This window comes from Strigops habroptila, chromosome 3 (genome assembly GCF_004027225.2).
Source record: "Strigops habroptila isolate Jane chromosome 3, bStrHab1.2.pri, whole genome shotgun sequence".
Lineage (NCBI taxonomy): Eukaryota > Metazoa > Chordata > Aves > Psittaciformes > Psittacidae > Strigops > Strigops habroptila.
Genome location: NC_044279.2, coordinates 22,004,636 through 22,024,697, shown reverse-complemented (window position 1 = coordinate 22,024,697; position 20,062 = coordinate 22,004,636). Strand labels below are relative to the sequence as shown.

The 20,062-nt window shown below is 36.8% G+C and overlaps 1 protein-coding gene across 8 annotated transcripts in view; it reads right to left on the bottom strand.

Moving 5' to 3' along the window:
- GRM8 (glutamate metabotropic receptor 8) overlaps positions 1-20,062 on the bottom strand; it is a 358,348-nt gene that overhangs the window by 153,505 nt on the left and 184,781 nt on the right. The gene's annotated exons all lie outside the window — the stretch shown is intronic.

Here is a 20,062-nt window from a genome sequence, read left to right as displayed (position 1 = left end):
GAAAGGGTGATGGAAAAATAAAACCTGAGAACTAGGGGCAGAAAAAAAGCCCATGTGGCTAAAGGAAATAAAACCAGAATAATGACTACTAAGAAGAGAAAATTGAAATTATTATAATATTCAAAACATTCAGTGTTGAGAGAAAAGAGCAAGCAACAAATGTGAGAATAGCATCCTGAACAGGGATAGACACAATGGTGATGTGAATGGAATGGCTAGGTTCCTGCACAATTGCATCTACATCACCTGAGCACGGATTTAAGCTTTGGATGTGACAGCATTAATTTGAAGAAAAGAACTGCATCTCTCTGTGTTAGTCACAATCACAAATCCATGTTTGTGCAGCGACATCCTTCCTAGTTCTGAACATCAAACAGGAAAAAACATTTCATTTGACATCTCAGCAACTATATGTCTATGCCAGGGCAATTCTTTCCTAAACTGAACTTGCCTGAGAGATCCCTTCTCTGCTACTGATATTTCACAATTTGCACTATCATTTCATGATTATTTTTTCTTTTTCACCTGAAGTGTCTAAAAAAGAACAAGAAAATATAAATAGAAATTTAACAGTCACTGATGCCCTTTCCAAACATTTTCTCATTCGTCATAAACATTTAATCTATAATGCCAAAAAACTTACAGGCAATCTGCTCCTGAATTTCAGACAAATGAAAAAAGAAATAATCATTGTTCATTCCTAAAGCTTGTGATTTTTTTTGAATGTGATTATTATGGTACAGTCCAACTCTAGATGAAGATATCTAAATGTTTTGAATGCAGAAGTATCCATGTGCATGAGATTTCTTACTCCCCTTCAGGTCATGAAATATCCAGTCAATCAAGCCAATAGAGTCTAATAAACTTCCCCTCTAAAAAAAGACACATGGAATCAGTGAGCTGAATAGACCTCCAAATTTTCGATTATCTCTGTTGACTATGAAGAACATCGACATTTAGGTGTCTGAGCCTGGAACTGAAATTCCACTTCGAGGGCTTGATTCAGTTGTCCCCGCACACGAATAGTGGCTCCAGCTGCCACTCCAGAAGAGCACACGTCACTCCAGCCAGCCATGTACAGACTTGATGGATCTCAAATGACCTATGTGTGAATATCTTAATTGATTTCCACAAGTACCAAAACCAGATGCTTGTTCCATCTGGTTTTGCAAGGATTTATAAAACACATGGATTTGGTTCCACCAAGCCATACTGGGCTTTATTCATGTTGTCGGAAAAGTATAAATCTTGATCTCACTGACCGCATCCTGATATCACTTGAAAAGTTATTCAGCGTTGTCAGAGAAACTTCCTCTGTGATATATACAGGATGCAAAGAAACCATTGTATGAATGTATTTCTCAAAGTCTTTCTAAACGGCCTTTAGCTGTCTGGAGAGTTGTGAATTGTAGGGATTTTTCAACTTTCTACCAGAAATACTTCAGCTGAAACTTCTTAGGATTGTATTTGTCTTTTTCAAAGCCCGATCACATTAGTAATTCACAACCATTCTCTGATGGAATATAAATCAGCCTTCCATCTCTGTTTCTTCCATGTGATGAATTCTCACTCTACAGTATATATTCTTGTTAGCTTTTTATTAACAGTCCCTAATAATTCTCATTTTCCAGTTCTATTTCTCCATTCCTCAGGACCTTTTTTTTATTATTGGTGCCAATCTTCCCATAGACTGGTAATGTCTCATAGGTGTGTTTCACCAGATGTTTTCTTTGACAAAAGTCTTCATTTCTGTGCCCTGGCCACTGATAAAACCAGATGGGTCGTAGACCAAATGTTTGAGATATCCTGTTGGTCATCTACCTACGCTTTCCTTTGAATACAATGCTTCCTCCCCCTCCATTAGCCAGTTATATAATATAGTAGCTTGATAGTTTTTATGGCTCCTACTAATACCAACATTCTCCTTTCAAACCCATGATTCCTCCTTTAGCATTGTGTTCAAACCTATCCTGACAACCTCAGAGATGAGACCAGGTACATTTTTTTTGATTTAGGGAAAAAAAAACAACCAACCAAACAAACAAAAAAAACCCCAGCCCATTAAATCATAACTTTCTTTTCAGATGTTTAGGTAAAACAAATGCCTATATGAAAATACACCTCCTTCTGCCAAAGCTTCAGCTTATCTGTAGTCTAACTGAATCCCAGACAACTTCAATATATATTTGAGTATAATATTCTAAAACATCTTCTGCTACTGGTTGTACCTATCATCCCAGAGTTCAGCTAGCTACAGAGCACCCAGTTCACACCAAAGCCCCACACATTCTGCTTATCTCATAATCAGAAACTGATCCCAGAAACACAGTCGAAACTTCATCAATGGGTTTAATACATCACTTAACCAGGAATATGGTGACAGTCCTCTTAATCCAGCAGCCAGTAATTTAAAGCACTGTTGTGGTTTAATCCCAGCCCAACCATGCAGCTGCTCACTCATTCCTCCCCCCTTCTCATTTCTCTCAGGATCCTTATGGGTGTGAATGGTGATTCTGGCTTTTTCCTTTGCGAAATACTGCAGCAAGCATGGAGGAGGAAGGGATCATGGCAAATGACCTCGTAACCTGTTGTTACGATACTGACAGCATCTGTTGAGAGTTTTGACCTCTATGTCTGTCTTGGTGAAGCTTGTCCACCATCTTTAACAAATTAATCAAATATAATCTAAACAAGAGATAGGCAGTGAATTGACCGTAATTGTTCATTGGCCACTTTGTTTACTTCTGTGAGCCCTGGATATATGCCCCGTTCTTGTCCTTTCCAGTGTTTACCTAGACTGTCTACATCTGGCCAAAGAATGTATTTTAATACAGGTGTTAAAACATTTTAAAAAAATCTATAAAATACTGTAAATTGATCTAGGCCATGGTGCCATGCTAACAGATTACAAGTCACATAACAGAGAAGACTAAAAATTTATGTCTCTCTGATTTCAGAATTTTGGCAAACCAACTGGCAAACATTTCACAGACTGAGAGATACCTTTCTTTCTTGTTCAACCAGCATTATATCAAATTTTTGAAGTAATGATGTGACAACGACATTTGTCCTTGAAAGTATTAATCTTGAAATAAGAAGTAACATATCAAGCAAATAAGTATTGTTAGAAATTTGCTTGAAATTCATACTCAAAGTTTTGCACTGGTCTTTTCCCCATCTCTTAGGTCACAATACAAAAAGTAGAACTTGAGAAGGAAAAAACCTTTTATAAGTTAGTTTTCAAAGACAGAAGATTGGTGAATTCTGAAACAATGAAGCACAGTGAATTCTTTTTGGATGACATTTCTGCTAATTCCCAGTTTTACATGTCAGAGAAAGAAACAAAAAAAAAAATGTAATTTCAAAGAATAGCTACTTTGGTTTTTTGCAGAGCTGTCTTTTGGAGAAAATATACTTGAATCTTTCCGGCTGCTTCCTCTGCCAAGCATCCTTCAGACAGTTCAAATTAATGAATGAAACCATATTACATAGGACTAAATTAATGATACAACTATGGAAGAAGTCCAAAGGAGAAGTAACCTTTCAGCTCTTCCCAATCAATCCGTTATGATTACAACTGTATTCTTCTTTCAGGACTTAATTCACACAAGGGAAGTCATGTTTGACCAATCTGATAATCATCCGTGATGAAATCACTGACTTAGTAGACAAGGGGAGGAGAGCAGTGAATATAATCTACCTTGGCTTCAGTATGTCTTGCAACAGCCACTCATAGTGAAGCTGTTGATGTATGGACTGGATGAGCAGCCAGGTGGACTGAAAATTTACTGAACAGCTGAGCTCAGTGGGCGGTAATCAGTGGTATGAAATCTACCTAGAGTCCAGTAACTAATGTACCCAAAGGTGAATACTGGATTCAGCACTGTTTGATATCTTCATTAATGATCTGGATGATGGGGCAGAGTGTACCCTCAGCAAGTTTGCTGGTTACACAAACTGGAAGGACTAGCTGATACAACCGAGAGGCTCATGCTGCCATCCAAAGGAACCTCAACAGGCTGTGGAAATGGGCTGGCAGAAATGCTGTGAAATTCAACAAGGGGAAGTACTCCCATGAACCAGGGAGTGCATGAGCCACAAATAAAATAAAATACAGAAAATTGAAAAAAGCTTTTTCTTTGTCCAGGGGAGCTGGGTTTGGAGCATTCCAAAATCTCCTTCCTCCAAATCAGGCAAAACAGACTGATAGAGGCAACTTTATGGTTGAAAATAAGCCATCAAATTTACAAATTAGATTCGGTGATCTAATAGCCTGCATTTACAGGGAACTTAAAACAGTCACCTATGAGATCCCTTCTAGAGCTTTTCTCTTACATAGATATTTTTTCTGATTGTTATGAGTAATTGAGGATTGCTGCCATACCACAGAACGGGAACTACTGCAATGTAATCTCATTGCCTTTGAATATTCTTGTATTTCTACATAGTAAAAACAGTATGGGTTTTGTGAAGAAAGAAATGGTGATGAAAAATACCTTTGTGATAATTATGCATAAAGCTTCCAACGTATAAAACCAGAAAACGTTCAGTATGAGGCCTCAATATACAAGAAAGTGCATGTAACAGCCTACTTTAAAGTATAATTTTCTATCAGTATGCTTTTCCAATTCTTTTGTTTTAGCTAGGCTTGCTGAGCCTTTTTAATAAAAACGCTTTTTTCCATGGATTATTCACTGTGTGAAATCCATGTCCGCTTTCCAAAGAAAATTATGAACAATGTCAGGCAAACATAGTAAGACAATCATATTTTTATATTTTGATTAAGGTACCTCAACAGAGTTTCAGTTCAATTACCTCATTTTCTTATAATTGTGTACGAGCTGAATTCTATAGCCTCGCCCAAGATGCACTGTGGCCATAAAACTGACAAGATATGCACACTCCGCTTATTCACTTAAGAAGATTATGATATTGTCCCATTAGGAACCATATCAGTCTTGGTACTGTAAGATACACTGTTCTGTCAGTAGAAAAGGATGGGTGCTCAGCATTGCACCAAACTCGTTTTCCTGCTGATCTGAGATGGAACTACAGGTTTCCAACACAAGCATGGAAAAGCTCTGAAGGATTCATCATAGTCTTACGATGACAGGCACATGTTCAAATCCTTACCAAACAACAAATTCAGTCATCGGTAGCAATTCATAACAGACCTCTGACTTCTCAATGGGGCCAAAGCTGCAGTGATCAGCAGCGTTTGTCACAAATTCATCCACAATGGATCTAGGGTTTTTTTTCACAAAATACTTTATGAAAGGCAAATCTAACCAGTATGAGTTGCCATTCTGACTAGTGTCAACTCTTCTATCAGAAAAGGCAAGTGATCTCATTCTACCAAAGACAATTATTTTAAATTTGTTGCTAAATGATATCTGGTAAAACCAAGGTGATGAACTATTGAACACTCGGTTCACTAGCTGTCATCCAGCTTGACGTTTCAATCTTTCAAGCAGTATTGCAGAAAATCAAAGATACACAGGGCTGCACTTCCAAAGCTGCAGAGGTAGCCATATTATCTTCAAGAAAAGGAGCCATGAAGGCTATTGTTAATGGAATGTGGAAGACTACAGCAACCCTTAAGTAGATGAAAAGTATTTGAAAGTGATTGATTACTTCATGTGCCCTTCAGACACAGAGTTCCAAAAAGAACTAACATTAATAAGAACATAATAACAGAACTTAATTACAGAATAAGAACATAATATTCTGGAGACAGAATAAGAAAAAAGATCTTGGCCCAAATAACTGGTATCATGCTGTGACACTTTTAAAAGTCATTCTATGTAAATATGACACTCTATATCCATCTAAAGGCAGTTACAATATATAGAAAATAGGTGAAAGTTAAAGAGTGCTTATTAACTGCACACCTTTATGGCGAAATTCTCATACCAGTATATATACAAAGGAAATAATCACTATTCTATAATACATTCTATATGTTATGTTACAATTATTCTTTAATTACTGTTTGCTTTACCTACTTTAGTTTTTAAGCCATATGATATTTGAATCACCATCTGCAAGGGCTTATCAACTGGATTCCTAGTTTATGTACACTCTGTAAAAATTTAAGACAGCTTTCTGGTTTTCTCCTGTCCTTTCAGTTGAACAAGCTAAATACAAAGAAATCTTCTTTTTTTTTCATTTTCTATTATTTGTTTCTTTTGAGATTTCTCTCCTTTCTACAGTCCCACATTTTATACATGGATTTTGAAATTAATATTTACTTGGCCTATTTAGAAAGCACAAAACCTGAAATGCCCTAAAATCTACATGCTCTTTAAAACTTTTCCAGTTTTCTTCCAGAAGACAGATACCTACAGTTTGTTAGTACCTCCTTAAGTGTTAAATGCATCTATTGCTTCCAGTTATCCTGCCTGCCTCAGTTCTTTTGAAGTCCAATCGCAATATGTGACATGACAGGGAAGACACAGGTATCAGTTTATTGAAAGAAAGGTATGATGTCTGTGATTTAATTCCTGGATGAGAAATAGTATTCTTGTGTGTGCTGTTTATACTGATTCACTCAGGGCAACTGCTCTCCACTGGCATTATCAGACCTCAAACTGACTCCCACAGCTTTGAAAGAAAATAATCCCCAGCTCCCGAGACTGCTCAGAAAACACATCTAGAGCAAGCCTGTGCACTGCTGCATTCCAAAACTTGTGCTGTTCCTTGAGCAGGAAAGTGTTCAGTGTTAAAGATCATTCCTGTAACTAGGTATCTTTAAGCTTTCATTTAGCTAAGGAATTAAGATAGGAAATTACATTTTTAAATAGTAAATATAAAATATTTAAAATATTCTCAGGACTTCTCAGTCAGCTGACTCAGTTTTGCTCTTAGGTATTAACTGGCACATCTCTCTCAGTGATGAGAGCTTGAGAAAAATTCTACCACCTACTCCTGAAATTCTGCTTCCCCAAGTTGATCTCCTTTCTTGACCACTGTAAAACTTTAGTGTATTATTGAGCAAGCTAAACCTGCTGCCTTCAGCCCAGGTCTGCTCAGAGCAGACTCTTCTCCAAGCAAACCATCTGTCATCAGAGATACTCCTCTTTCTTTGTTTTTCATTCCTCCTGGTTTGTTTATCAGCAGAACCAGCAGTCCAGATTTATATAAAAAAATAGCTGAGAGGAACAAGGCTTGGTGAAATCTCCTCAGTCTACATCGAGTACCCAACGTCTACTTTCAGCTTATATGAACCAACCCTCTTACAGTTAGCATATGAGCTACTTATATTTTTTTGTAATGGAAAGAGGCTGGTTGATTTCAGGATCTCAGGTGTAAGAACTGTTTGTTAAGTTTAGGTATTTAAGTTACATTCTCAGAATCTCCAAATGCAAATACCCTTGCCATTAAAAGAATAAAGAACTTTGGCATTATGTTTGGCATAGAACTTTGCTAGGCACTTAATATTTCGTTACAGTTAACTTCATACATTAAGGAGAGAGAGTTCCAACCTCAATTTATCTCTTCCTTCCCTTTGGAGATGGATTGCAAAAATGTACATTCAATAAACATGACATTCCTCTTATTTGCACTGTGGATGAGGTTTCTGCTTCTTTTTTGTAAACAAGTTTGAATTTATCTTTCTACTACACAACTTTGAATATACTGCTGTTTCAGACTTCTTTGCAAGAAAGATCATTTTCAGTATAGTGAGACCAAGTGACATGGCTGTTATTAGATTCATATAGTTGAATTCACTGTAACATCTTCAAAGAGTGCGCATATGAAACGCTAGCAGCACAAATGGCAGATTTGGGACCCAGCATTCCCTTCTCTTCTCTTCCTCAATTTTTGTGAACATTGCAGGTCTAGGACTGAGATTTCAGGACCTGATGATTTTTTTTCATATTCTGAAGTAATTTGTTTTTAATATCATCATTGTTGGTGAATCTGTGATCTAAACCACATTTGCAGAATTTTCACAGGTTGACAGGTCAGTGATTTCCTCTGGCACTAAAAGGTGGCCATTATCTTTTATAGTTTAGTCATTTTTAAGATTCAGAGTCTGCATTCATCTAATTCATAGACCAGACATATATCAGTAAGAATCTCTAAACATTTCTGCATCCCTGCTAAGATTTCTTTATGTGACTTTTCATGCAGTTAAGTTTATTCCTATCTATATAAAAGCCTGATGGTTATATTTCTGCACAGTAAAACCCAAATAAATACTGAGAGTCATAAAGAGTTCCTTTATTTCTTTAGGCAGTGCACTAAAGCAGTGCAGAAGAAGCTAATAGGTTCTGTAAAGCCATTGCTATTTGCCCTTGTGCAAGTGAGCAGGACAGGATAGAGAGTTACTGAAAAATTATTGTGACAGGCCTTCATTCAGCTGGACATAACTCTGCAGTAGGAACTGTTGTACTCTTCCTTTAAAAGTGACTAAAGACACTAAAATGGCTTGCAGCATCAATGATTTATTAAAATACACACTAAAACAAGGGACTTTTGCATATCCGGTTAAGTGTAATATGGTGAGACAGAGTAAAATAAAAGGGTTTGCAAACAAATCTTCCCTTTATTCACTGTATCTTACAAGCAGGTCCTTCCATTCTTGTTTTCTGGTTCAGCAATTTTTAGCAGCTTCCTGGCCTCCAACAAATTCACTATGGTCTGCTCAGGATCCCCACCAACATGCTCTTTCCTGTGGGGCAGTTCCTGCAAGTCCCCTGCAGATTTTCTACCAGCTTCATGATCCCCTCAGGAGCCTTCCACCCTGTACTTGTGTAGCAGCATCCCCACTCATGGCATTTATCACTCCCGATTTGTCCTACCTCACATTGCCAAAATCCTCTCCCCCATAACCACACTCAGTTGTCCCCAGAATAACAACAATTTCACCCCTTTCTTGCTGGTACCATGATACCAGTACTGTAGCAGCTTGAGCATTGCCAACAGGCAGCCTTCCTGCCTGCTGCTCAGCCATATTCTTTTTTCTTTATTTTTTAACAATTGGTGCATGTACACTTGCAATAAAGTGAGTGATAAATGGTACAACAGGTACCACTTATCCCAGTTATTTCCAGTGACTGATCTGGCCTGTGTGCAATTAGTACAGAGTTGCATGAAAAGCTATCATACTTATTATTTTGAAAATCAACATGTCATTGACTTCCTCAGGGGTGGAAGGAGGGGACAGCCACATGACTACACAAACCTAGCCACAGCAGCAGCCTTGTCTAAAGAGCAATCACCTGTTCTCAAGGTTCCAAGGATGCTGCATGGAAACACAGGTTGGAAATCCCTGTTTCCATGAGGAAAGGAGGACAATGCTGTTCAGATGATTTGATTAACACTTCACTGTTGCAAGACAATGACTTTGGGCAGCTTCAGAGTTGGATTCCAGTAGGAACAGAAACTCTTCTTTGCAAGGACGTAAGAATCTCATTTGACTTGTGCAAACAGAAGTGCTTTGTTTTGCAAGCACCAGGAAATGCTCTGTCACGAAGAGGCAAGGTGCTGCAAGTCACTGGTATCTTCACTCTCAAAGAAGCAGGGTTTCTATTGACTCAGAAACATATGAAGGTACCACAGGAGACGGGGGCTGTCACTTGAAGATTGCTTGTATCAACACACTGGCAATGCCATGAGAAATTTAAACCAGCTGCAGTTTATGCTTTTCCAAAAAAGAGAGCAACAAAGATCATGAACTACAACACCTCTCTCCCCCTAAGTGCCCCAGAGCAGTCCAAAACTAAGTAGTCCATTACTGCTGACTGTCCTGAAAGGTAGGTGTGGAAGACTACAACATTACTAGAACGTGCCAGGCTGATGTAAAAAGTTAACTGTATTTATTTTATTATTAAACCAACTTACATCTTGCGCTGAAAGTTATTTTGCTGCATATTATTTTAAGGATCCCATGGCTTTTTACAATTGGTTTGAATTTAAATATTTGTTTTATATGAGAACTTTTATCATTAAAAAATATAGCTTTACTTGCTTTTTTAAGCCCTGTTTTCCCCTTAAGCTGCTTGGCTCTTTTCTGCTTCTATATGGCTGTGAAGAGTAGTATGTTATTATTTTTGGAAAGGTTGCTTTTTATATTCTTTATATTCTTTCTTTATTACTTACCCTAGTCTCTTAATCTTTTTTGAATATGTTTGGGTGTTCTTTTCATCTGCAAGTGTATTTATTTTTTCCCCTGTACAATATGCTCTGTACTTCCAGACCTGCTAGATACTAATTTTACTTAATTATCTCTCCTTAAAATTTTACCCTCTTAAAATTATCCCTCCTCAAAATTTGCTACTATATGCTGCAGACTCTGGGCTTTTCACAAAATACATTAAAAATATTCACCACAGTCTCCCTTTCACACTATAGGTTGGGCAGAGAAGTGATTCAGAGCCGCCTTGCGGAGAAGGACTTGGGGGTGTTGGCTGCTGAGAAACTGAACTTGAGCTGGCTTCAGAAAGCAGCCCAGAAACCAACCGTATCCAGGGCTGCATCAAAAGAAGTGTGACCAGCAGGTCGAAGGAGGTGACCCTGTCCCTCTACTCTGCTCTTGTGAGACCCCACTTGGAGTATTGTGTACAGTTCTGGTGTCCTCAACATAAGAAGGACATGGAGCTGTTGGAGCAAGTCCAGAGGAGGGCCACAAGGATGATCAGGAGACTGGAGCACCTCCCATATGAAGACAGGCTGAGAAAGTTGGGGCTGTTCAGCCTGGAGAAGAGAAGGCTGTGTGGAGACCTCATAGCAGCCTTCCAGTATCTGAAGGGGGCCTGCAAGGATGCTGGAGAGAGACTCTTCATCAGGGACTGTAGCGATAGCACAAGGGGTAATGGGTTTAAACTTAGACAGGGGAAGTCCAGGTTAGATATAAGGAAGAAGTTCTTTACTGTGAGTGTGGTGAGGCACTGGAACGGGTAGCCCAAAGAAGTGGTAAATGCTCCATCCCTGGCAGTGTTCAAGGCCAGGCTGGACAGGGCCTTGGGCAACATGGTCTAGTGTGATGCGCTCCTGCCCATGGCAGGGGGGTTGGAATTAGATGATCTTAAGGTCCTTTTCACCCCTAACCATTCTATGATTCTACAATTCTATGATTCCCTTTCTCTACAGAAGTCAAATAGCCCTTAAAAAAAAGGCAAAAAGAAGACTTAATAATTCATTTATAAACAGAAGGGAATAAAAGACATCTAATAATGTGTTAATAGCATGTATTTCTAATTAAATTTTAACAGTGGAAAAAAGCACTGTATTTTATGTTATAGATGGAATTGCAAATCTAATTTAGATATCAGTTGCTAGATTAAGTGAGCAATTTCCAAAATGAAAAAAAAAATTAAATTTTAATATAGAGGGTATATTTCATTTGAGGGAATATTTGTGTATGAGAAACTTAAGAAGACTGATACACCATGAAAATGAAGTTTTTTGCTTGCAGTCCAGAGATTGTCAATGTAGTCATCATAGGTGAAATTTGTGTAGATCTCCAGCATAAGGCTCCCATACATTTTAGCTATTTACCTTCTAAATTGACATGGAGCTATAAAGATGCTGTCAAAGCACAGTTTATCTTTATGCTGCAAAGTGGCATTCTGCTTGCACTGGGGGAGTCTCACCTCGTGGGGTCCCACCCTGGGCTCCCAGATGTCTATGACAGGAGCAGGTATGAGATACAAGAGGTTGCAGTATCCTGGCCTATTTTGTTCCTGATACAAATTGACAAGTGAGAAGCAGTATTTTTGAGCTACAAGTGCATATACAGTCCTATCCCTGGCCCCTGGCCTTGTGATAGTTCATGGCATAAAGATGGATAACACTTAATGTTTTACTGGAACCCATAATTGCATACATCCTGAACATGTATTCCTTGCTTGACAGGTGCGTAAAGCACCTCCAGATGATGATTTTTGTTAGATTTCTGGAGGTATTTATCTTTCATTATAATAACTAAAAGCATCTAGACAGTGATTTTGCCATCTTGGGCAGATCTGTAACAGTTTCTTTTCACTTCAGACCCCTTCACACCATCGTTATGTACATTTTGAGTCACTCAGAGATTTAGGTTCTTAAAGTCCACCTAAAGACACTGATTAAGAGGTCTTTCTCACAGTCTCTAATATTTCATGAAAATCAAGGCTATTAAAATCCTCCACCTTCTTGTTATTCACAATTATAATTATTCGTAACAACTTTTAAAACAGAACATGAACCCAGAATGAACCACAGACTTACCAAATGCTAACAATTCTAGTGCCTATTCCAAAGGCAAGACATCTTATTTCTTTAATAATTTAAGCCGTAAATATTTCTTATCAGTAGCACTTGGTTTAACCAGGAGTTGGAATTATCAACTCCATTCTGGGTCACAGTTTGCAATTATCTTCTCTTTCTCAGATCTTATTCATCAGACATACCAGCTATAACAGACTTTACAAAAGGCTTTATTTTTGCCTGGTTTTGCACATAAATACTGTGTTTGTATTTACTTCAGATACAAATGGTGCCACCTGCTCCTCTTAGTACTCTGACATTTGGTGCTAATTAGATGGACTTGCATTATCAACAGCAAAGTAATACAGCACTGCAGCAGGCACGGTTACCATGGATCCTAATGCACTCAGCATTCCATGGGAAATTTAGCAGAGCACAAGAAATAAATCTGTTCATGTGTGAACTTGCACCGGTTCTGTGACACCATTAAGGCACATCCTCAAAGTCTGCTAAATCAAGGGTAAATACTATTATTATTTCTAAACTTTTATTAATGCATTTTACCACTGAGTCACCATGTAGGTGAAACAAAATTGCAAGTCGATTTTAAATACCCTGACAGTGCTAATGGAAACAAGTCATGCATTCAAGCTATAAAGGAGAACGAGTCTCAACTGGAGATCAGTTGACACAAAAAAGACTACTGGCATCTGTAAGTGAGAACAGTCAAAACAATTCATACTCGTAGGACTGTCACACTGAATAGCTGCTGTGAAAACTCACGTTATTTGTTCTTTTCCAAGCCTACCTGAATGTACCTAATTATTACACTCTGACTATAAAACCTAACAAACACAGGCTAATCCAATAGTTGTTTCTACAGAGTGATTTGACATAGTTCAATAAACTTCACAGATAAATAAAATGAGGAGGGGGAGGAGGAATGGATTATGGTGAGAGCAAAAGGTGAAGAAAAGAAGTTAATACTAGAGAAATAAAACCATTAAATAAGAAGGCAATATAAAAATACAACTATTTCCTTTCTCCCCTCCTTACAGTGAAGTGCACAGGACACTGTAATTCTTCCCATATGTTCTAGGATCCAACCACTCCATATTTGAGATAAATTAGCATTTCCTGCTTCAGGCATCAGCCTCAGACATTGTCTGGGGTTTCTCCTTCATTGTCAGAATTATCTGCATGTCTGTCCTGTACACATTTTTGAGTGTCATGGAGCCAGACTTCTATAAGTTTTAAGATTCTTTCACAGTTGCACCCAACTTCTCATATCTGAAATGAAAAGTCCAGCACCTGAGTTATGAATTACACATCCTGTGTTCTCTGAGTGGGCTTTTTTAACAAACTACCAAAGGCAAGTTTGAAACATTATTGTCTTCCCCTTCCAATTAGAATGATTTGCTGTAGTATGGAGCAACACACTGCAAGGGAAAGTCATCCACTTCCCAAAGCTGAAAGCATCATAATACAATGCAAGGAAGCATGCGGTATGATACACAACCTCACCAGGCTCAGGCTCCTACCTCCATAAGACTTCTCTGTTTCCTCACACTTAAATTCTAATCACACTATTTAATCTTTAAAAGACTATATTCATTTGAGAATCTACTAATTATGCTTTGTTTATGTAAGTGACATAGCCCAAGAGAAGTGGAAGAAGAGAGGCCAGACAGAATCTGCAGGTGTAAAAGCTTTTTGGGGGTTAGCACAGACCTACTGACAGGAAGTTACAATTAATAAAACAGTGCATGCAACAGATAGGTAATCAAGCAGGTAGGCAATACGTGATTTGCGGCAAGATAGAAGTAACATTTCCTCTCCTTTTATTTCTCACATTTTTGGCATGTACAATTGGACAATGGACCTAGGTTTGCATAGCATAGTTCTACTCACAATCAATCACATTAAAAATCTAAATCACACCCTAAACTATTGCCAATCTGTCTATATTTGAATTAGCAAACAGTTTCTAATTGTGGGGAAATTTCTGTATTTAAATGATCAATCACTGAAGTGGCATTGAAACCACAGTGTATAAATGTAATGCATGTTTTTGAAACAGGAAATCTCAAAGTCTGCACATGGCCTAACAACAAGTAAAATATCCACTGATCTGACTGGAGACTTTGCTTTGATTAGAGCCCTGAAGACAGTTCAGCTTTCACAGTCACGAGACGCTTCCCTTCTGCTAAAGCCTGGGATGAAATCTGTGTCCACATAGCTGAGTACATTCTTACCCTGGTGGCTCATGAATAACCAAGAATTTGTCTGTTGTACAGCATGACCACTGAAGAGGAAAGAGAGAGATGCTCTGACACCTGGCAGAAAAGTTTATCTATCAGTAAAGTGGGGCTTGCTTTTCCTAAATGTCAGACAATATAATAGTCGCCACAAATAAAGAACATTAAGGAGTCTTCTGAACAAGAAAAGCTTGTCTTAAAGATAAGAGTTCCGTAATTATGAATGTACTTTGGACTGAAAACAAATCACATCTTTCTTGAACAATAACTTGTCGTGAAACAGGTCCACTTCATTTCAAATATCATGATACTGCCAAAACTTAGTCTTTCAAAGAAGCTGAGTGACATGTCCCTGTGATACGTGTGCAGTAACTTGTTAAAGTTTTCATCATAATTTTTTCAGGGGGTTATAGGCCAGAATAAGAGCAGAGACACAAATGCTCGAATTTTTGGAAATAAGTTTAAAATATAAAAAGTTCTATAAGAGCATAAAATATGCATTCTCCAGAGATCTTCAACCTCTTGTAGTTGTTGACATAGCTGTGTTTCAAGAAATACATGAATGTTAAGTGGTGAGTATACCATTCTACTACAATCACATCTTTCATTTCAAGGAAGAGTTGAAATGCATAACTTGACTTTAATATTCTTTTCTGAAAAATAGCCCCATAGAAAGATAAATCTGTTGTCTAGAGACAGGGAAAATTACTAGACACCAATGTCAACATGTTTATCTGTGTGATCCATGATAATCAGCATGTCATTTATAAAATTTATACGATTGTATACAATTTCCACATTGTATACAATCGTATAAATTTTATAAGCTACATAAAATTGATGCTTAATTTCTATGTTGTATACAATCCAATAAAAAACACTGTCATTATTGTCTCCATTGACTATGTGCTAGATAAACATATGCACAGGTAACTCTTCACATACATACTGTATACAATAAATTATTATAAACTGCTCTGATAAAAATTATTTTTTATGGGTCCCAAATCATACATTTTTTATCATCTTAAACTATAGACTTATGGGAAGGCTTTGTTAGAGTTAAATTTCTCTAGAGAATGTATTTCCATCAGAACAAAAATACTTTCTAAAGAACTTACCAACATTTTGGCTTCTAAGGAAAACAACATAGAAACATAGAAAATCAGCACTATGTCAAAAATATAATTGTTACATTTTAGACCTGAACCAGTTTGAAACTTTTGGTTACATGCCTTTGATTTTTATGTTAGATAACAGCCTGTAGTATTTTAATTGAAGTAGAATAATTTCTAATTCTCCTTTGCTTTGGATTTTAAAAATGGTCTGTTTTAATTTAAATTCCAAATGTCAAAACCCTTTTTGAAATAGAAGATTCATGTTATTGCAGTTCCACTTCTCCTGAATATTAAATTAGGAATAAAGGGTTTGATCTTTATGGTATTTTTTCCCACTTTCTAAAATAGGTGCCGACTGTACACCAGCAGTCATTGGAAATTCTACACTTTCTTGAACAGTTCAAATATATCATCTGAGATTAGAAGAGGGAGAGGGGAACTTCATGGATGTCAAAAACCAAGGAACAGGGTTATATCACATCCTTTGATCAGAAAATTAATCACATGCAAAGTTAAAGAACAGACAATATGATCAGTGAAAACTATTAATAATGCAGTTTTTCAAATAACCACCTACTCTTTTGGGAGGTATCATAAGAAGGCAAAGCACAGGTATTTAAAATTACTGTTTTCTTGTGGAACTGGTTATGAAATATTTTTACATGGGTAGAAAATATATTTAAGTCATGCTGCATGTTGCATGTTGCATCATTCTTAAGTCCTTTCAGCTGTGAAATGCTACTAAGTTCAGTGCAGTCCTGCACAGATGCATAAATAGGCCCCATACAGCCTACCTTGCAGGATTGGAGCTATGTCTCTAAATATTGCACAGCAAATTGTTTGAAGGCATAATTATTGACCACAATCTCATTAAGTTCCTCACCCTCAAACGAGAACGAATTTAAACTAGCATTCAAAATTCCATTTAAAAAATGAGAACTTTGTAAAACAAAAAAAAAAAAAGTCAAAAAACATTAATAAAGGAATTAGTGTACTGAGTTATGGCAAAATGTACACAGTCTTATAAAAGTTACTAAGGACTTGAGCACCATAAACCAAAGGTCTAGGAATGACAAGCAACATCAGAACAGGTGCAGAATTAACACTATATATTAGACAACAAAAAAGGCAACAAGTTAAATTTTAACTATATCAACAAGTGTCATAGAATTAACTCCTTGAGTGATGAGAAAGAGAAGAGGATGTTTTTGGCCACTCATCCACAATAGCAGCAAGGGAAATTAAATCTTACAGAAAGTTATAGGGATTGAAGAAACAGAGAAATGATAATTTGAAATTTCAGTTAGTCACATTTCAGGCAGGTAAATATAATAATGAAGAATTGGCCAGAGATACTGTAAATAACCAATATGAATAACAAGCAGAGAACCCCAAGAAAAGAAATTATGTTAGGTTTTATCCGGAAGCGTGCACCAGACCCAATTCCAGACAGGAATATCAGTAAGCACCTTTGTAATCGCGACCAAAATATGCTTGGATACACCTTTCTAAAAAAGAAGAAACATAAATAAACCAAGAAAAAATATAGAAATGTTGATATTTTATTTTATTTTATTTTGTTTTGTTTTATTTTAGGATAATTATATATAAGCTTTAAAGCAAAAGCCAGCATGATCACAGTGAAGGAGGCTGCAAGAATTTTTAATTCTTTTTTTCAGAAGAGTGATTCATGCTAAATGAGAAAAACAAAAAGGATAAACTGTGGAAAATAAAACCCCATAACAGCAGACCAAAAGAGATTTCAAAGAATAATACACACTGCAGTTCCTTCCCACATACAATTTTCCTCTCATCAATACTAGAGAATTTTAAAACTCAGTATCACTGAGGCTGAATTTTTGGTTGGTTACCCTTTTCACAGGATGTTCAAACTTCTTGTCTCTTTCAAGGTTCTGTGCAACCTGTCTATAAAGCTCCACTTATTTTCATCGTACTTTTAAGATCTAAACCTCTTGTCTTCTGAAGTAAAAAGCAATGTAGCTTCCCTTCTGATCATTCCTTTAAAGCTTTTCTTATCCTACTCAGCCTTTGATTACTGACCTCTCTGTGATTTCCACACAAGAACCAAGTTATTACTCTCATTTTGGGGGCCATATCCTGTCAAATCTCATACCTCCCCATGTCAATAAAGCAACACTCCATATGGCATTGAAGATTTGGCCATTAGACAGCCTTTGTATTTTATCTCTGTGAAACTAAGTTGCAAAATCTTTGTTTGTGTGTTCCAAACCCTTTTTCCTTTATCATCATCATAAATTACATGAAAGACAATTTCATAGAGGAATTAGTGAAAACAGTTTAGATAAAATGGAAAATTACCTTAATATTAATCCAAAATTCAACTCAAATCTTATACAGCCCTGAAAGTCTGATGCTGCAGCTTGCAAAGGCATGAGTCAGTCAGAGCCTGTGTAAAGGAACAATGTTTAACAGAGAAGGCCAGGAAAGTTTGACCACGAAGGCTGATACCTAGTTCTGCTGAAAAACTGCAGAAGCTACAGTATATAACATGTAGATTTATGTGCCCTTTTTCCTGCAGGCTGACAGGTACCAATCTTTATGTTCCACACCATCCCACCGCACACAGAAATTGCAAATATAAAAGACCTCGCTTTCAGTTCTGTTAGCTGACATGAAGACTTGCACAATCTAATACAGCAAATTAATTCTCCTTCCTTTCATTATTTTCCCTCTATTTTAAAACACTGCTGCAACTACAGATTTCACATAAAATCCAGTGGAGAGGTATCAAAAGTTCATGAGTAAGTTTTTTCCTATTAAATGTCTACCCTAATTTTGCAGAAAAGTTAGAATGTTATATACCCAGTCCAAGTGAAAAATAAAAGCAGTGAGTTCCAGGAATTAAATGCTTGAATGTGTGTGCTTTATCTATTAGTAAATAATTAGCAATTTATATAGCAAATTTGTCTTCCTTTTTAGTTCCCACATTCTGTAAAACTATTTGTAATCTTACATTTACTATTTATTTGGAATTACTAACTGCAAAGTCAATCACAAATTTGTGGTCTGTACATTTATAGTTCTGGAAAGTTTTTATCTAGAATTTGAGGAATGTTATATACTTTTAAGCAGGATGCAGAACACATGACTGCCTTTTTGTTTCATAGTCATACTATTTAATTTTGCAATTGCTTTTCTCTACTGTAGCCTTTTGGCAAATGTGAATGTTTTTATCCAAAAAGTTAAAAAGAAATATCAATTATTCCCGCAATCTGTACACATAGTGTTTGCTATATTTTCAGATTTTGTATGTAATCTATCTTGCAAGAAGGTTCAGTGAATTGCAGAGTTTATTCTATCACTCTTCAGGCCCAACACTTACAATGTTCCTAAAACTGTCACTTTTAAAGGCTCAGGCTCTTTTTCAAAATTTAAAAGGAACAAAACAAATTTGTTCCTTGTTTGCTGTGGTTTCAGAACTCACAGTCAACTTAAAACGTTATCCTGAAGTCCTTTTGGTGCTGGAAATGATTTGTTCATTTCAAGATGAGAAAATAATTGTTGCTCTGTCTGAGAGTCTCTGAAGAACCGTTCTTTCCAAGGTATAGCTCAGGAAAAAGTCTACCAATAGTCAGAACTCAGCATTGAGAGTGAAAAAGCACCCTTATTTTCTAAGCCAAGCAATGCTTATCTAACCCTTAAATTCTACTGGACTCCCACACAGGTTTATGACGTGCAAATGCCAACTCGTTTTTCTTCTTGTTTGCTTGAAATAACAGAAAAACTCTGTTAAAGAAAAACAAACAAACAAACAAAATAAAACAAAACAAACAAAAAACCCCAAAACAAACCCCACAACCTGAAAAATACAGTCTTTTGCCCAAATAGTTTATACTTGACCATATGGAAAATTAGGGAACAGATGTGAAGCAATGAAAACCTGAACAACATGGTAGACCATGGCCTCAGCACACCACCAGCCCCATGACTGCAGAGCTCTTGAACACATTTGGGTTGTATTATTTTGTGTGTTCAGATGGAATGTATGTAGTGCATAGACCTTCCCTTTCACTATCTTGAATTTTAACTAAGACAGTAACAAATCAACCAAGACCATCCTTGGCTGCCAAAACTTCAGTAAATGCTGAAGACACAGTAGAAAAACCCGATAGCATTAATCACCCATTGTTTACTGATGCAGCTGAAGATACCACTAATGGAAGCACACTTTATCCCACAGTATCACTTTAATAAATTGAAAGTAACTTATTTTCCACAAAGTTTGTAGCATGTTAGATCACAACACCAGCTGCTTTTGTCTCAGTGACAGATCATGTACATTATGTAGATTCATCAAAGATTTTAAAACCTTAATTTGTCTGTCTCTTGGGAATACCTCATCACAGAAGTAAAGGTTCTTGGCCGGAATAAAGAAATATTTCATTTTTAAACAAAGCCTAACTATAAACCTGAAATATAAACCTTTTTCAAAGTGTGCCTTTAAAAGAT